Source organism: Nesoenas mayeri (genome assembly GCF_963082525.1).
Source record: "Nesoenas mayeri genome assembly, chromosome: 2".
In the NCBI taxonomy this organism is placed as follows: domain Eukaryota; kingdom Metazoa; phylum Chordata; class Aves; order Columbiformes; family Columbidae; genus Nesoenas; species Nesoenas mayeri.
Genome location: NC_137543.1, coordinates 118,986,892 through 119,005,958, shown reverse-complemented (window position 1 = coordinate 119,005,958; position 19,067 = coordinate 118,986,892). Strand labels below are relative to the sequence as shown.

The 19,067-nt window shown below is 38.1% G+C and overlaps 1 pseudogene across 1 annotated transcript in view; it reads left to right on the top strand.

Annotated features, from left to right (window-relative positions):
- The window catches only part of LOC308053338 (collagen alpha-4(VI) chain-like), a 50,255-nt pseudogene that overhangs the window by 30,874 nt on the left and 314 nt on the right, over nt 1-19,067 (top strand). The window contains exons 20-34 of the transcript in view: nt 1,139-1,201; nt 2,040-2,102; nt 2,993-3,055; nt 4,666-4,728; nt 5,171-5,221; nt 7,268-7,303; nt 7,432-7,494; nt 7,786-7,848; nt 10,090-10,125; nt 10,972-11,008; nt 11,685-12,172; nt 14,095-14,185; nt 15,239-15,910; nt 16,783-16,876; nt 17,074-17,345. The product of the transcript in view is annotated as a collagen alpha-4(VI) chain-like (transcript). The remainder of the gene's footprint in view (nt 1-1,138; nt 1,202-2,039; nt 2,103-2,992; nt 3,056-4,665; nt 4,729-5,170; nt 5,222-7,267; nt 7,304-7,431; nt 7,495-7,785; nt 7,849-10,089; nt 10,126-10,971; nt 11,009-11,684; nt 12,173-14,094; nt 14,186-15,238; nt 15,911-16,782; nt 16,877-17,073; nt 17,346-19,067) is intronic.

The window sequence follows — 19,067 nt, the reverse complement described above, 5'->3', positions numbered from 1 at the left end:
CGAAAGCAAAGCAAAATAGTCAGACAGAAAGTAGAATAAACTAAAGAAAAGCATGAGAGAGAAGAAAAAAAAAATAACTCCTTTGAGTTTGATTCAAAGTTAATTTAACCAGCTGAAAACTTCCTATTGGTTTTGGATTCTAATAGCATGTGCCTAAGGAATTTGTCCGTTTTCATTGTAGTCGGAGTGATTTTTGTGGAAATCTATTTGTTTGGTTTTTTACATCTGTCATAAGCCTAGCATCAGTCTACGAGTTGATGTTCTGTGTTACATTATGGTAATAGACTAGCTGAAATGCCTTTTTTTCTATTTTTATCTTTAATTTCATTCATGTGGCAGAGAATGGGAGTTCAGAAGTTCAGCCTTTTGAATGTGCTTTTCCTCAGGAGATTCTTTCTAGAACCATCTGTTTCCTGAAAATCTTCAGACAAATGTTTCTTATTTCTCCTGGGAAAAGAGATCTGCAAGTCCTGCAATATTGTGGTACTAATTATCAGCATTTTACTCAGTTAAACTGACTCATCCTCACATGGCAACTTTATGTAAATGGGAGCTGGTATAGTATGTGTCTGAGGGGTTTTGCCTTTTTTGGGGGGGTTTGTTTTGTTTTTTCCCATCATCCAGGAGGATGTGACTGGCCTCACTGAGTAACCAGAATGAAAGATCAGGAGTATAAAGACACCTAATTCTAGGATGAATTGTGAAGCCATGGTTCCCCCTCAGAGTAGTTCTCCATGGATAAGAGTGAAGAGGATCTGCCCATGTGTCCTTGGCTTTGACTTCTCATGGTTTCTGCAGTGGACAAGGGTAATGCAGGAGACTTACTGAGACTGTGGTGCAAAAAGCACTTAGCAAAATGCGAAGTAGGTGGAACTGACCTCTTGTGCTGCAGATTTTATATTCATCTCACACCCTAAACAAAAAACAGCAACTATGCAACTCTTTTGCCTTTTGAGTTTTCTTCAACAGGAATTTGAAGGTGCTTGAAAGCTGTTTGGGAGCATTGAAAAACATTCTATCAATTGATACTCTGTGCAGATATTAAATTATCTGTTGATGTACATATGACCAGTGTTAATTTTTTGGTCTGGTTGTTGGGGTTATTTTGTGTTGTGTTTGGTTTTTTTTTTCCTGGCAGGGTGAGCAAGGAAATTCGGGAGATGCAGGTTACTCAGGAGACCCTGGTCTTCCAGGCCCACAGGTAACTAAAAGAACTTTTGAGATGTTCTTATGTTAGCTATGGGAGAAGATGAGTTGTCAGTCTTGATCTTTTGCTTTTCTTTTGGAATGCTTTGTTTACTTCGACTGATAAATATTATGAGTAAGATTCTTCCTTGGAAAGTCTCCTCTGTAACCCTGAGGAATTAAATGTCCCGAGTTTCTCTTTGCGTTTTTGTGGGTGCAGCTTCTAGTGAAAAGATGAAAGGCAATAGCAGAAATAATTAATTTAACCAGCCACATCTCTAGCTTGCAGGATATTATCAAGCAGCTGTCTTCAACATGGAATTTTTAGAAATTGCTATCTATAAGTACATAAAATCTGTTGCATTTTTGAATACACTGTATTTCCAGGGTGCATTAAAATGCTGAAATTTATATACTGATTGACAAAACCAATGAGGAAAGCTTTGTGTTTTAAAAATTAGCTTAGTGGAGTCATTTTGAAGAGAATTATGGTGGTAGACAGCTCAGAGTAGCTTCCAGTTTTATGACACTCTTAGATGCTCTAAAGATGCTCTTAATTTTAAGTTTTAAGAGACAGGCATCAGGAGAAATTGTGCCTAGTTGATAGTGGCTTGCTTACGGCTCCTTTGGTATCTTAGGCACCTCAGTGGCTCTCTCGAGTATGGTCCTCAGGCAATGACCATCTCAGCTGCTTCACACAGGCAAATACAACCAACGAGCGAGAAGTTTCACTTGTATATTAAGGCTTGTGAAACAAGCACTTGGATTCTGGTCATTGCAGCAATGTAATCTTCATTCAAGGGCTATCAACATTGAAATGACTTTTTTTTTTCCCAATGGCTTTTTTACATTAGGGCCCAAGAGGACTGCAAGGGATCAGAGGACCTCCAGGACCACAAGGCATGCCAGGCCCTCTGGTTAGCGTTAAATAATACATTCCTCCTGTGCACATTAGGGCTTTTCATTCTCAGTGTTGATATCGTTCTCACAAAGAGTTTTTTAAAAACTTACAGAAAGAGGAAACTGAGAATTCTGCAGTATAGTACTTAAGGAAACTGATTCACAGCCTCGTAGATAAAATAACAGCTATGAAAGTAAGTTTAGGTGGGTGAATAGGAAGTGAACGTTAGTGTTACCAAGCTTTTGCATAATTGCAATGAAAAGCCTTAGCTCTAGATTCAGCTCTTGGTTCTGTAGTAATAATATGGCTTGCAGCATGTATAAATACAGATGTACAGTGGTGTAGTTGAGGGCAAAGTTAGATAATGGTCAGTGGTTTCATTACAGTTTGGTCTGTGAGACTTAATGCTAGGATATGATGAGGTTGTAACTAATGAAAACTGCCTGCTGAGCTTCTCACTTGTGCCATGCTCTTGATTTTGGAGGTTCGGATTCTGGAATTACACCAATGTAACTCAGGACTGGAACATCCTACTCTGTCATCCTCGGGCATCTGCTTCAGTCTTGCAGTGATGCTCATGCTTATGCACTGATGTGTACTTGTGCATATATATATATACATATTTGTGCACATATGCATATATTCACTAGGTAACTGTAGAGAGAGAAAATAGCCTTCATGTCATATTTAATAATTTTCTGAGAATTCTAAAGCAGTTGTACAGGAAACAGGAAGTAACTGGAATAATAGCTTGACCAGTAACTCTTACTGTGAACCTTAAAAGCCTGTTAATGTGCTAATATTTATACTGATTCTGTAAGAATTTCAAGTGACAATGAATCCTTGAGTGCAATGAGCCCTTGATTTCTTCAGTGTGCACCTTGTAACTGATACTTCTGATTACAGGCTAGTCTGGGGGCCCCAGGTTCACCTGGCTCTGTTGGGAGGTTAGGTGCAAGAGGACCAAAGGTAAAGATTTTTTTAAAAGCCTAATTGCAGCATTCTAACAGTATAATTCATTCAGGAGCCTGACTGAAGAAGTATGAACCAACACTTGTGTTGTTCCTATGGAACACATGAAGAATGTTAAGTTTTATAGACATTTTTAGATGGCATGTGAAGGCAAGTGATGTGTTCAAGGTAATCTTACAAGTGTCAGAGCTATACTAAGAAGTTTTTTGTATTGTCATGACTGCTGTTCTAAGTGTGGTTCTCATGCCCTATGCCCCATTGTTCTCATTGGGGCCTGGCTTCTCACAAAATGCAGTAGGATTAAGACAGTGCTGACCTTTGAGTTTGTTTTATGATTCCTAGAATCTGTCTAATCCACTGAAAATATGTACCAGTTATTCACAGAATCCTAGAATATCTCAAATTTGAGGAGACCCATAAGGATCATTGAGTCCAACTCCGTGCTCTTCACAAGATGACCTAAAACTAAACCATATGACTAAGAGTGTTGTCCAAATATTCCTTGAACACTGTCAGGCTTGGTGCCATGATCACTACTCTGGGGAGCCTGTTCCAGGAACCAAACACCCTCCTAGTGAAAAACCTTTTCTTCATGTCCGATCTGAACTTTCCAATTCCATGAAGCATAGCTGCTTATTTTAACCTCTTCTTTCTCAAGATTCCTAACCAGTCCAAGGTACCTTGACTGTTACAATGTCTGTTATACAGGAATGAAAATGTTGAGATGAACTGAATCAACATGAACTGAAAAAGAAAGGCTTATTATACCAATAGGTAGTCCACATTATGGTTCGCTTACTTATAATAAATGTTATCTCTTCCATTTATTAACATGTGTTGATATGGGAGCCTTTAATAAAAGTAACTCATGCTAGGGATTGTTGCATCTTTGAATCTAAAAGTCATTAAAGTACCAGTTAATTAAGCCTTTCAGTCCCTTTGAAGGATTATTACATTCAGTATATTATTACATTCAGTGTCAGAAGTATCAGAAGATCAAAGTGCTGCTATGACAAGAGTCACTGTGAAAACACAGTGAAGCGGTGACAAAAATTGGGAAGATACACAGGAATTTAATCCATCATACATTACATTTTCTCACCCTGGTTGTGCGCTGTTTAATATTGGGGTTTGTGTTAGAAGCAAGTTCACTAATATAGTGAAAACCAAAAGAGAAAGTGAAGAAAACTTACAAGAGATCTAAGAGCATAGTGAAGACAACCAGCCTGATAAATATTGTCTGCTATCAAAGATGCTTCAGGCTGGTAGAATTTCAGGCTATGTCATACTACTATTAGTATAGTTTTTTTTTTTCCAGAAAACACTCTTTTCACTGATAATTCTGTATAACAATGAGAGCTTTTTTGAGCAAAGGCCTTTTGGGTTTAGCTACATGAATGCTCAGCATAATCTGGTTTGCCAAGTACTTTCCAGTTCCACCACAAAGAACCTTCATGAGTCGTCTGTAATGGAATGCTTTTGACTGGCATAAAGAAGTCTATAAAATATATAAGCACACTTCAGTCTAGCAGCCAATTTTACATTTCAGAAAGAAAAATTCTCCTGAATGACCCAAACTAATGCCTTTTATGTTTTGGTTATAACAGGGTGAACCTGGTGACCCTGGAGAGAAGGGCCCAGTGGGATCAGCTGGACAGAGGGGCATGCCTGTGAGTCTTTCTACCCTAATTCAGGGCCCCTGTAGTTCAATACCCATCTGGCTGAATCAGTACAGTTCATTCCCTTCTGTTTTCTGTGTTTGATACAATTAAAATGATTTTGCATTTGGCTCTTGGTTTCCTTGTGAACACCAGATTCCTTGTGGGCTAGAGAGAATATCTTTCTCCTCAGATTGTCTAGGAGAGGCAGAAATTTGCTAGAGGTAGTGCACACAGTGAACAGGAACTGTGGCCTTAATCCTTTTCTCCTCTGTACAGATTTTGCCACCATTTGCTAGTGGTTTTAGACCATGTTGTGATAGCTTGCCATGCTCATCAGTCTTAACAGCCTGGGCACCTCATTGTAGTGGAATATCTTTAATACCAAAATGGAATTGGATGTAAATCTAATCCTCTATTAAAAGCTAACTCATGATCTATTCAACCTATGCAGGGTATGGATGGCAGAGATGCCTATGGTCTTGAAGGAAGCAAAGGAGTAAAGGTAAGTGCTTAGAGTTAGGACGTCTCACAATCTCCATTCTGCAGTGTCAACTCAAACATGACCATCTGCGTTTGATGCAGAAGAAACGTAAGACATGGCCACAGTGCCTTTTTGAGGTTCAGTAAGAGGCTCAGGCTTTCCACAACCATCCTTGTGAGAAATTCTTCAATATTATGTTCTTTTGAGAACCGCTCTCTCTTATTCTTTCACTTGATGTGTGTATGTCTGTGTATGGATATGAGGGATTGTACTTCCTGGAGCACACAGTCCTTTCTCCCCATTTCAGTCTACTTGACTAGCTACTCTTGTTGGCAAGTGTTGGTGGATCAACCACCTTGGACTCTCTTAATTCTTTCAGAGGAAGGATTCCTTGACTATCAAGTTGAGGATGAAACTCTCCAAACATCCTTGTTGTTTTAATCTGAAATATTCTTCCTTGTGCTCCTGTGGTCAGCAACGAGATCTGAGGATTAACCTCTGAATTTCTGCATGTTTAGAAATTCTTATCATTCCGTTCAGAGCCCTGAGCCCTGAAAAAATAGCAGTGAAATGCCTACTTCTATAAAAGCATGTAAGAATCCACCTGAAATAAAAAGTATATATAAAGGATAGGTCAGAATCATGGCACCAGTGGATCAGTCCATGAGCAAAGTGGTCAGGATGTTGGAAACAGCTGCAGTCCTTCTTTCAAGGAGTTGTGACTGTGACTTGTGCAACAGAAGTGGTTCAGTGGATCTCACTGAAGGCCCATTATTTCACACTCACTTTTTGTAGGAGAAGCAGGATGTTGTAGAAGCTGCAGAAAAGATATGAAAAGCTTCTCAGGAGCCTCTCCAGTTGATGAGCTCCTTTTTCTAAAATGGCTTTTTATTAAAATGGCTCTTGATGCTTCTTATTATCCATTTTCTTATCTTATTAACCCCAACAATTTCCTTTGAGGGGAGAGTTTCACAGGTTACACATTACGTGCAAGACTATTTCTTTTAATCTCTTGGAATCTCCCACTTAGTCATTTCAGGGGACATTTTCCTTGTTACAAGAAATGTGGAAGAAAGGTTTTGGCCAAATCTTCTTGTCATCGTTCATTGTTTTAAAGGACTGACTTAAAGCCCTCCTTATACACTGTGTCTGCCCAAGGTTTGGCAGACCTGAATTTCAATAGTTAACACAAACAAATAAAAACAATTCACCCCAAAACAGTGATCCAGAAAATGTTGGTTTCCTCTGATAGCTAAGAGAACAGCCTTTAGTATAGGTTTTACTTAAGGTTACTATCAATTATATGAGTTCACAATTACATTACACTTTCTTAGGTGTCATGTGGGGCCTATGTCCATGTTATTTTCTGGAGGTTGTTGGATGGAGTCATACGATGTTTGACAAGAATGTCCACTTTCATGAGAACTTTTAAAACAAGAACATGCATAAGTTGTGTGAATTCTAATAGTTACTCTAATGTCAAGAGAAGATACACTTCAATTCTGATTGGTCTTTGTGAAAGTTCTCGTATTTCTCATATATTCGCAAAGAACACACCGAAAACTGAAGTAACTGAAAATAATGAATGAAGTGACTTCTAATGTGCCAGCAAAATATTACAGTATCACTGTTTAATATGGAAGGTACAACATTTTGGAACTGCATTCAAATGCTGAGTTCTCAATTGTAGACTTATGATTGCTGAACATTAATTTCACTGCATGTTACTAGGAGGCATAAATAAGTTTTGATAAAGCACTTATTTGAGAAATTGAATGCTCTTGAAAATTCAGAATTTTTAAAATGTTCTTTCTTTAGATGAACAATGTGTTAATCTAAAATGGTGTAATTTGAGCCACTGTTACTTGAATGAGTTGAAATGCTAAGAATAATTTTTGGTTTGGTTTTTTATTGTTGTTGTTGTTTTGGGGTTTTTTGTTTGTTTGTTTTTGTTTTGTTTGGGGGTTTTTGTTTGTTTTGTTGTTGGGGGTTGCTTAAAGACATCAAACACTAAGCAGATCACAATGTTCTAGACTCTTGTGAAGTCTTTTTCTGTTCTCTTGGTAGGGAGAATCTGGATTCATAGGATATCCTGGTCTAGAGGTATGAATAAATGGGCATGTCTACCTTCTTTATGTCTCTTTTTGAATTATTTTTGTTTGGAACTGGTTATCTGTCTTTCTCCCTGTCTTCTCCTTTCCTATAAAGTTCTGGTTTTCATTAATTTTCAGGGAGAAGAGGGAGACCCGGGCATTCCAGGACCTGAAGGACCCAAAGGAGTTAGGGGTAGAAGAGTAAGAATGATAAATCTACCAACTCTGTGAAGAGTTCTATAAGTAAAGACCTTAAGTCATAAGTGTTTCCTCACCAAAAAGTTTTGAAATTGATTTCCACTTTCATCTTTTATTGCCATAACCTTAGGTAAGAGGTCTTGAGAGCATGTAGGTCTAAGTCTTTAGAGATGTTAGTTGCTAACAATTCTTTGGGATAGTAGTCTGTCTTTATGAAATGCAGGTTTTTCTCTACTGAAATTCTGCACCTGTGTGTGCAACTATAAAGAATAAAACTTGTATTTCTATTTTTAGGGTAATGCTGGCACACCAGGTTCCCTGGGAGATCCAGGGGACCAAGGGCTATCAGGACCTATGGTAATATATTTTTTGTTTTTTAAAAAACCCTGTTCAATTGCTCTTAAAATTTCTATTAGATTAATGGAATATTTAATAATGTTTCACATGATAAACTACGCTTACTCAGCCTGGCAGTTGTATAGAGTTATGTCTTGCCTCTGTTTGTGTGTGAACAAGAGTACCTACTGTTGGAAATGGAGCTACAATGATACAATGCAGGGCAGAATTTCTTCCACAGTATTTGGAAATCTCTTAAGGTTCAGTAAATATCTAATTAAAAAGGAAGAGAGTACTAAAAGGTAGAACTGGATTGTTCTGCTGAAAGCTGATGTTTTGGGTTTGGGGTTTTTTTCTATTTTAGAAGAAAAGCCATTTAAAGTCAGACTTGCAATTGTAGACATGCACTTAAAGCTTAAATTGACTGTAACCTGTTAACCACCATATACAAGTAGATATCTTGATGTACTTTTCCGGTGTCTGTGATCTGCATTTTATACAATGAAAGGTTTTATTCTCTATCTAAGTAGGAGAAAGGATTATGGATTTCAGTAGCATTTAGAACTAACATTGTAGTCAGTTAGGAAAATCCCTGTACGTGTCTATGTTGCAGCAGTTCTGCAAATCAGCTCCATAGTGACCAGAAACAATTCCTACTGATAATTTTATTGTTAAACTTTCAAAGGTTACACTTTTAGTTTTAGTGTGGACCATTATTCATAACAGTGTATTTACCTGTATAACATGGCCCACCAGGATACATACAACCTAGAAGACAGGGGGATTTTGTCATTACTATTATCACTGTGCTGGTCAGTGAATGTACCTGGCCCACTTTATTTTGTGATGCTGGGCACAACAATGGCCAAGAGTACCACCTGGAATGCATTGCCCTCCCTGCTTCCCTGCTGCTTGGCTGCTCACATACATTACAGACAAACGGACCTAGTGTGCTGATGAGCCAGATAGCTGTTGGCCTTGCCAATCCATGGCCCAAGAAGTCTTCAGAGAGATTTCAAGCTCAAGATCTTCTCTTCAGATGCAGAATTGAGTGGAGCTTGGGAGTTATGGGTTTGGAGGGATTATTGTAGTAGCAGCGCAACAGTGAAATGAGAAAGCGGGAACTCTGTGGGAAGAGATAGGGATGCAGGAAGAGGTACAGGCCATAGGCATTGCCAGCCAAAACAGGCCTGTTTCACCTATCCTTGATTATCTGTATGGGTCAAGTCTGCACATCTCAGTCACCACTACTAAGCTGCTGCAAGTAGCATTTATTAGGACTCAGGCAATTCACAGTTAACTCTTGCTGTACGGTACCAAAGAAGAACTAGCACCTGCTGGGAAGTAGAAGAAGGTAAAAACATGGAATGGCTGTGATGGTGCTACCAGCAGGACAGCAGAGATAATGAGGAAGGTAGCTCAGGCAGAAGATGAAGGAATGGAAGGTTAATTGGAGGGTGAAGGAAAAAATCTGGACATGGGGTTGTAATTTGTGGGCATAAGGAAGTATATGATTTTTGGTAAACTGTAATGTTATGGTAGAAAGATGCTAAGGTAAATGTTGTGGGATGTGGAGTTCAGATTTTTCTGGTATATCTCACTGCAGCCCCCTGCAAGTAAGTGAGAATTTTCAGGAGGCTTGCTACTCATCTGTATTGCACACATGATGAAAACTCTCAAGCTGCCTTAAAAAAAAAAGTTTATTTTCCCTGTATTTTATTCCTGTTATAAGGATTAAACAATGCTTTTATTTTGAAAAAAGATACTTGGAATCCTGGCATTTGCTCACAGCTCCCAAGAAGAAGCCTGCAGACTGGTTGAACAGTCGGGATGTGTATATGGCCTGTGGGATCTCTTCAGGTAGAACTGTGGAGATTTTACCCTGCAAGAGAAGACAAGCCTGTTATACATCAGAGGTTGACAAGGGTTTAAGGTGCAGATAACAGAACCACAGCAAAGAAATGACTGTTTAGAAAGAAAATCTAATTCCAAATTATACTGGTCCTCAAGGGCAACAAGTATGAACATTTATAAAACCATTAAGGAAAATGGACCAAGAAATAGTTCTGGGAAGCAGTCTGCAACTCTGTTTGGAAAAGGTCCACAGAAATCTGTGCTGGAAACTGTCTCCTCATATTTCAATTTCACGAATGGTTGTCAGGGAAACACTACAGTGCCTGCATTTTCTTTGAGCTAGAGAGTCATAGATGACAACGCATTATCAGGGACTGATTTTCTGGACCTGTGTTTCATTTGTTTCAGGGTGCCAAGGGACCAATGGGCACCACTTTAATGGAAGTAAGTAATCACCTTACAGCTAGCTAACTGCACACTGCAGTTTTGGCTTCCATTTATAAGCACTGACTGCAATGAGCACAATTAGCTGTTATGAAATAGTTTCCTTTTCAAATACCTGTCAAAGTGCAGTGGGTTCTTCTGTTTTGCAAATAATCAAGGAATGAGAAACAGTTATGTATATGGATTAATGCCATGTCCAAACATTTACAAACTGTTGGACCATTAATACTCCTTTATTTGCTTCTTCATTCAGATCAGTTTGCACACCAGCTCAGGTTTACGGTTATGATTTTCACCCTTTTGTAGAGGAAGGCATTTTCTCAACAGAAGCTGTTTTCACTGGGAATAGCAGAGTAAGATTTCTTCAGAATCCTAATCCCATGTAAAATAAACACTGCCCTTCCATGGACAACTACTTGCATGCAATACTATTACAAGTGTGTTCTGTGTCCTGAGGGGGGTCCTTTTCTCCTTCGTGGACCTCTCTCTTCCTGTGTGAGTTGCTGTTGAAATGCCCCTTCTCCTGTGGAAGTGCCATTGCCTGGTGACCTCCTAGATCAGATTATTACACAAAATAAAGAGTGAGTAAATGGTTGCTTAATACTCCAGAGCATGATTAAATGCCAAGAGAGCATGTCTAAAAGAAACTTAGGTTTCTACAGCAGGGGCAGAACATCTGTACTATTTGAAATACAGAGGAACTGGAATGTGTGATTCTGGAATTACTTTAGTGAGAGTTAGTTCAGGAGCTGAGATATGACCTACAGCTCAAACCAATAGTAGGATTTCCAGTCTGTGGTGGTCTGGCATTTGCCAATTAATTGCTTTTTTGTTTTGGTTCTGCAGCCTTGTGAACTTGTGAATTTTACACGAAAAAACTGCCGTAAGTAGGGAGCATCTTTTAGCTCAGATTCCACCCAGTCACTGTTCTTAAATGGAATAGCCTGCATTGGAGGCCCTGGAGATAGGTAGTTTGTATCTGGGTTCAGTTTGATGATGACTGGTGTCATTTGAGGGGTTTGCAGCTGATTTATGAAACAGGCTTAGACTTTTTGCTTGTTTTTCCTGTCTCTTAATTACAGAAAACTGTTACAGATGCCTCTTTTCCTCATTTAACATTAAATTAATTCTTTGGCACTGTGCAAACTCCCTTTGGGGAATTCTCTGAGATAATACATTATTTGTATATCACCTGACCTCCAGATTTGGAGTGTTCATTCTCTCTCGGACTTGTGTGCTCAGTGGAAACCAGAACAATTTATTTGTGATCCAGTAAAACTGCACTATTTTGAGTATTTAACTGTGGAAGAAGAGTGCTCTCATTTCACTGACATTCTGTCAGTCATCTGAGCTTTGGGTCAGACTTTTTAGTGAAGGCAAGTAGATATGTCACTATGTTAATGAATATTTATTTACTCTGCATCTCTTTATTTCAGCTTGCTCATCAGGTAAGCTCATTTGGCCTCTGCATGTCCATTCTTTTATAGACTTGAAGAAAAACCTAACAATGTTTGAGTTATGGAAAGGTTTTCACACAATTTTTTTATTTCAATATACAGATACGTGTCCAGTTTATCCAACTGAAGTGGTGTTTGCTTTTGATATGTCTGAAGATGTTACGCCAACTGCATTTGAAAGAATGAGGAACATTGTTATGTTATTGCTGAAGATCATTAAGATCAGTGAAAGCAGTTGCCCAACGGACGCTCGTGTGTCTGTTGTTTCTTTCAATGTCAATACGCACTATCTCATCCGATTCTCAGAATTCAAAAAAAGACACTTGCTGCTGCAAGCAGTCCAGAGAATACCGCTGGAGAGATCAACTGGAAAACGTAATATTGGGACAGCCATGAGATTTGTTGCAAGAAATGTCTTCAAACGTGTTCGTCAGGGCATCCTCACAAGAAAAGTTGCCCTATTTTTTGCCAGTGGTCCATCACAGGATGATGTTGCCATCAACACAGCTGTGCTTGAGTTGAGTGCCTTGGATATCACTCCAGTGGTTATTGCCTTCAGTGAAGTGCCAAATGTCAGACGTGCTTTCTCGGTAAGTAGATAGATTATAGAAAATTGAGTCAGTCATCCATTTGCTTGGTATCTAAAGGTGTTTGAGTTAAGTGTGCTCTCAAGCCGAGAAATTCTACAGGAACTGTCCAATCGCTTATTAGAAAGGGGTATATAAAAGGTTACTATTTTAACGAAGAAACACTGATTCATTTGACCATAATGATCACCATCTGACCTCTTTCTTCACATTAATTATTTATGACTTGTGGTCTTAGGCCGAATCAGAGAATTTCAATAACATTATGTTAATTTCACTTGATTACATATGATGTTTCTCATCTGAAATTGTGACATGTACTAACCATTTAATTAGCAAACCATGGCCCTAGTTTCTAGAAAAAGTAGTAGTAGAAAGCTTCAAGTACACCAGGTTTTTTTTGTTGTTGTTTGTTTTTGTTTTCAAACGAAAATTTAAATTAAGCAAAACCCCTTTTGGTAGCTGTATTGCCGTTAGCAAAGGAGAAAATTAACAGCTTTTGTTTTAAATTATGACTTCATATAGAGAGAGGTAGTAAACAAAAATAAGCAATCCATTTTACCAAGTACCAAAGGAAAACTATTCTAAGTGTCTTTAAGGTTTCGTAATGTGAATTCCATGTTCTCTCTCTTTTCTGCTCATTTTTGTATAATCTGTGCTCAATTTTAACTTTTTTGCAATAGAATTCCTTCCAGCTGCAGTTTCTTCAAAATTATCCTTGTAGAAGGAAACTATGTCTACTTAATGTGACAAAAAATGCAAAACTTTGAGTCTAAGTTCTGATCTAGTAGTGTCTAAGTCAGCCCTTTAATCTTTGTATTATATTTAGTCTCATGCAGCATCATATCCATTAGTCAACACACATATTTGCGCTGCTGAATGTTAATTTAGCAGACTGAAAAAATTCTGCTGGTGTATGAGATGGAAGCTTATATTTTATTCACTGGATTGCTCTACAGGATAAACAAATATTTTGTTTCCTTAGGGTAAGCGGATTATGAATCCAAATGGTATTTACGAAGGTGCCAGCTTTCCATAAATGAGTTTTCAGAGTAGAAAAGTTTAAAAAAGCTGCTTAGCAGGGGGAAAGGCAAAAAATTCACTGCCCAGCTCTCCTTTATGGTTACAGGGATGAGAAGGCAACTGACCACACCAGCACCCTCCAAGAAAATACAACCTCCCTTTTTCTTTCAAATGGGGTTCTGCCCTTGCAATTGAGAGGTGATTCAGTCTTCATGATCCTACCAGCCTGTAGCCACAGATACTTACTGGCTTGGGTTATTTTGCTTCAGGAGCCTCAGCTTGGAGATGACATAAACAGGAATTGCGGATTCTAATTTCCTTGAAGAGTGCTATCTATAAGATCCTTTACAGCTGTTAATCAGAAGTTAATTGTGTTGTGTATAACACACAAAAAGTTTAATGCAAAGATGTAATTATTTATTTTCTCACCATTTAGGTTATCCATATATATGGTTAATTTCCTGCAATGTTATGATATTTTGCAGCCATTTTTATTTATCTTAGTCTGGAAGGAAATGGTTTTTTCCTTTGAATTACATTTGGATGGGGTCAGATGGTCAGTGAAATTGTAGGATGTTGTCGGAACTTCTTCAGGGTTCCTCAAGCATTTCTGTGGTCAAATCTTCTACTGCAGAAGGTTGTCTTTCTTCAGCTGATCACAGGCAACACATCGGTGGTTCTAATGCTAGAATTTTCTTTCCTAAGAAAAGTTTGCTGTGGAGGATTTCTCTTTGTCCCAGAACGAGCTGAGACAAGAGATTCTGCCCTTTTTTCTGTAGCACCCTCCTAAGAAAATAAAAAAAATGATCGCCATTCACTGGCAAAAAAAAAAATATACAAATCTTTTACCTGTGTTTTACCTATCTTTTTAATGTTACTTTTGTGTCTGCTTTAAAACACAGATTGATGATACCAGAAGATTTCAATTCTTTGTTTGGGAAAGACAAGAAGATCAAAGTTTGGATAACGTCACATATTGTACACTCTGCTTTGGTAAGATATTTTACAAATTCCAGCTGTTGCATTGGTCTTCTTACCCTTTCAATAACAAATCCTATAGATTTTGCAGTGTGGTGTTGGGGAATTTTTTGGTAACTCTTTTTTTTGCTTAAATATAAAAAATAATAATTGCTGAACAATACATTGAGCAGAGTCCTACTGCCGTAAGTGGTTCTGCAGGAGTCTGCAAAGATGCTTTAAGAGCTGATTCCTCATGTACACATGTACCAGCACTAATGCCACGAGTGGCTGCATGGGGTCACTCAGCCCAGCTCTGCTGCTCAGAGGTGGCCCATGAGTGCTCACATTCCAGGATAGCTGCAAGACAGTGCTGTAGCTGTTTCTCCTCATCACCAAGAAAACTTCACTCCCTGACAGGGAGTTGTTCTGTCTCTGGCATTCTTACTTCCAGACAGTTTAACCCCTTCTGCAGTTGGGCGTTCTTGCTCTCCATGCCAGATCATTCCTTCGTTACAGATTCCCATTGCTGAAAAGTTATGATTTTAATTTCCCCTTCAGTGAATGGTAAGAATTAGAATCTCAAAAACACAAAAGCTGTTTAATTAGTTGCTGCTTCAGCCATGTGAAATAAATTATTGTGTTTGGCATTTATGTTTTTTAACAGAAATGCACTTAAAATAGCATTATGATTCTGGGAAACCAGGCTCATTTACTGTAAATTCTATATTGTGAGGAGGAGCAATGGTCTGAGATGAAAAATAGTTTGTTCCAGTGTCCTTTACATTATTCAGATTTCAACAGAAGAAAATTTCTCAAGGGAACTCTTGTCTGTTAAGTTTTAACTTATGAATATTTTTTGCTCTCAGGCCTGAATAATTTCCCATGGTATCTGAAAACCTTGTTCAGCAAGACTCATGTGTTGTTCCTTACTAGAACAAGATGATTTCAAGTTATCAAATTGCTTTTTTTTAAATCAAAATTAAAGAAAAATAAAATAGACTAATAAAACTGTGTGAATTTTTTTCTAAACTATTGCTTTTGTTGTATTGCTAAATAGTTTGCTACCTATTGGCTCTTCCTGTGTAGATAAATGCAGACCAAGGACCAACTGCGAGGTGCCCTTTTCTCCCCCTGTTCTGATGGATATGGATATCACTTACATCATGGACAGCTCTCACACCATCAGCTGTGAACAGTTTCAGAGAGCTAAAGACTTTGTGAGCAACATGCTAGATCATTTTGTCATTTCCTCACAGCCAAATGAAACGTATGGAGGCATCAGAGTGGCACTGGTGCAGCAGGCTCCCCGGGGCTTCCTACCTGGAAGAAACCAGACCCCTGTGGCTCTGGAGTTTGATCTAGTCACATACAGCAATAAAGATTTGATGAAGAAACATATCCAAGAGTCTGTTCATCAACTGGAAGGACCATCAGCCATTTCTTCTGCCCTACAGTGGACAGTTGAAAATGTATTTTTTAAAGCCCCTAGACCAAGAAAACACAGGGTCATATTTACGATAGTTGGAAGCAAAACAAGCACGTGGGACAGAGAGAAGCTGAGAGAGATTTCACTTGGAGCCAAGTGCCAAGGATTCACCTTGTTCACTCTTGCACTTGGTGATGATGTGAGTGACGATCAGCTGATGGAGCTGTCAAGCTCCCCCACAGATCAGCACTTACTGACATTGGGCAGGGTTTCAACATCTGAGATGGTATACGCTCAGAGGTTTAGTCGGGCATTTCTAAATCTTCTACAACGTAAGTAGCATGCAATGGCGTTCGCTTAAGTTATGGACAGAAAGAGAAATGCTGTGTAGAAAAAGGCATGCTGTATGTGCTGTCATTCAGTTCCTAGTCATAATTTAGCTAGCCAGTCTTTCATCTTGAGTTTTCTGCAGATGCTGGACAGTAATGGAAGTGCCAGTAATGACAGAACAGTGTTATATTCTGATGGTGCCTTAGGTCAAAGTCTCAAGTAGTGTTTTTCTCTTAAGTTTGTATTTAATGAGTGGCTTTGTTGATTCTCCTTTCACTAAAGAAAGACCATTCTTCATCTTAGAGTCCACAGTTCTATTCCTTATTTAGGCTAACATTTCTCCAGATTTACCGAGCTGCTTATGCCTGTTTGGACTTTGGAGCAGATACAAGTTTAAACATTTAGCAGATTTGGCATTAACCTCTCTGCAGTTATTGACATTAACCTCTCTGCTGTTATTCCTCCTCTGTAGAGCAGAGAAAAAACTTCACTTTTCAGGACACATTCATGCATATTAGCAGGTCTTAGATGCTTTGAAGTACAAACAAGAGTATATCAAGAAGGAAATTATCACTGATTTAAAATCCTCCTGAGAAGCACGTACTTAGAGATGTCAAAGTTTCTATAGAAGGGTTTGGTATTACAGAGCAAGACAAAAGTATAAAAGGTTGGTTCAGGAGTTGCTCTCATCTAGCTGATCTCTAACATAATTTTCATTTTCCTGGTCATAGTGCTAGTCATTCTACAGTGTGTTACTTACTGAAAGATGCAAACTCCAATTCACAACAGAAAAATCATGTAGTGCTTTTTATTAAACCTACTGGGGTTTGGAGGACTTTAAAACTCACCTGTCATATCTGTGCTTTCCCCACAGAAGAAATGAACAGTTATCCTTCACCTGAACTTCAGCAAGAGTGTGAAAATTTAGATAGGGGAGATGCACAACAGCAAGTGTCTATGATTGAAAGGTTTGTAATTGCCTATTAAACTTTTAAAGTGTGTATCTTTAAATACAAGATTTCTCTATTTGCGTTAGTAGTTATATTCAAAGTAGTTTTCATATAAACATTATCAGAATCAAAAATTTTTTTCGTGGTATTCAGGTGCATTTTTCTAGGCCATACTGGTGCTTAAATACTTCATTTATTTTTCTTCTCTTTGGAAGGATGCCTTTTCCTGGAAATGATGAAACTGGTTATGATCATAGTTTAGAAGACCTTGAAAGAACTGAAAGGAGAGTCCTGGAGAATATTAAAGAGACCACCACAGAACCTGTATATACAATGCCAGAAATGAAATATGTTTATGAGGAGAATGAGTATTTTACAGAGGAAGATGCTGAAGGAAAAAAGCTACAAGAGTATGGAGAAACTCAGAAGGAGAATGAAGAAAACTTAAAGGCAACAGTAGAAACTAGAGCTACTTATAGTGATTATGGTATGATTTTGGAATATGAAAATATTTTTTAATTTAGTAAAAAAACACTAAATTGTGAAGGGCTCAGTTGAACATTCACATAGTATGAAGCACTTCCATTAATTACATTTTGCAGAGTGTTTTGTCACCATATGTTTGTATTCAGTTCAAATCTATACAGTAAGAATTTGTAATAAAAGGCTGAACTGAAGATGTCATTGTGACTTTAGCTTTGATTTGTAACTTTTTGTAATAACATAATATAAAATTCTAACCCTCTTTACTAGAATAGCTGTTCATTTTAAATCCCCAAGTTGCACGATAATTACTGAGTTACTCCTGCTGCCCACTTACCTCAACATGGAGGAACTAAATATATCTTTGCTACAATCTGTTACTGTAGAAAGAACAGGATCCCTCAGCAGAGTTATCCTGTAAAAATCTTCGTGTTTTTTACTTTGCTTCCTAATTATGTCTTTTTCTTTGCACATTTGCCATTTGATATGATAGATATGGGAAGCTGATTGTGAGATAGGTTGTCACCAACATCCTTTTAACACTGTTGGGTGTTTTTATTCTTTAGACTATGGTTGGAGATAATTGAATTGAAAAAAAAATGCAATGGTATATGCATAGCTTTGGGTGTGGTAGCTCATTGCTACAGGTGCCACCCCTTTGTTTTTCATCCCTCTCTCCTCAAAAATGGTTGTGGGAATCTCTGGCGGCCCCATCCCTGTTGAGAGATGACCAATGATTTTGCAAAACTGTTAAAACATTGGATCTTTAATTAAGAGCTAATGTACCTCTGGGAATGCCATATGTCCACAGTGCATGACAAACTTGCTCTGCACAGATGGAATTGGTCCCATCACCTAACTGTATGTATACAGTCTTGAATCAGTGCTCGCATTAACCAGTTCTGTGGTCACAGAAAATTCAGTAGCATGATGGTTTGTAATTGGTTATACTTTGCAAATAAAATATTCCCTGTGAGGAAGTAGTCAGGGTCATTGCACTGATGTTGTAAGTAGTGACCTAAGCCACTTATAGGAGACATATGAAATACCATTCCCAAGCCTGAGTTGTGATTAGTGACCTAACAGTTCTCATCTAAAAACATGTAGCACAATTCCAGAACTGTGATGTATTTTGTACTGGTCTGTTTCTTGAGATTATTGTGTTCCAGGTGATTAGGAGGAGAAGGTTGGGTAGTTCTATCAGTATTTTGCTTTACTTTTCAGTGCTTTTACTTCAGTGTTGTACAGATACCAAAGTCTAGAGCTGTTCTTCTGACTTAATTTGAGTAACTCTGAATTTACATTGGTGAAAGCTGATTAGATCTGTACTTACTCAATACGAGATTGCTATGAAGTGTTCTACTCTCACCTACTTTGGGGCTGCTAATTTATTAAATTTTAATCTATATTACTCTGGAAATCAGCTAAGAGACTATCATGGATAATTTAACCATTTATGCATGTTCATTTATTAAATTTTACTGATGGATAGCAGTATAACAAGTTGGAATAAAAGTGGATGTTCTGAAAAGCTTTATTTACCTAGCCTCTATTGACCAGGTAAAATCATTTTTTCAATAATTTTAGTTAAAAGTCTGTATCAGAAGACTAAACATTCTTTCTGTTTATGCCACAGAGAATCTAGTTGTTTCAGACATTCTGGTCAAATCAATCATAAGAAGAGGGGCTTCACACCACACCAGCACTGTGCATTTGTGGATGAATG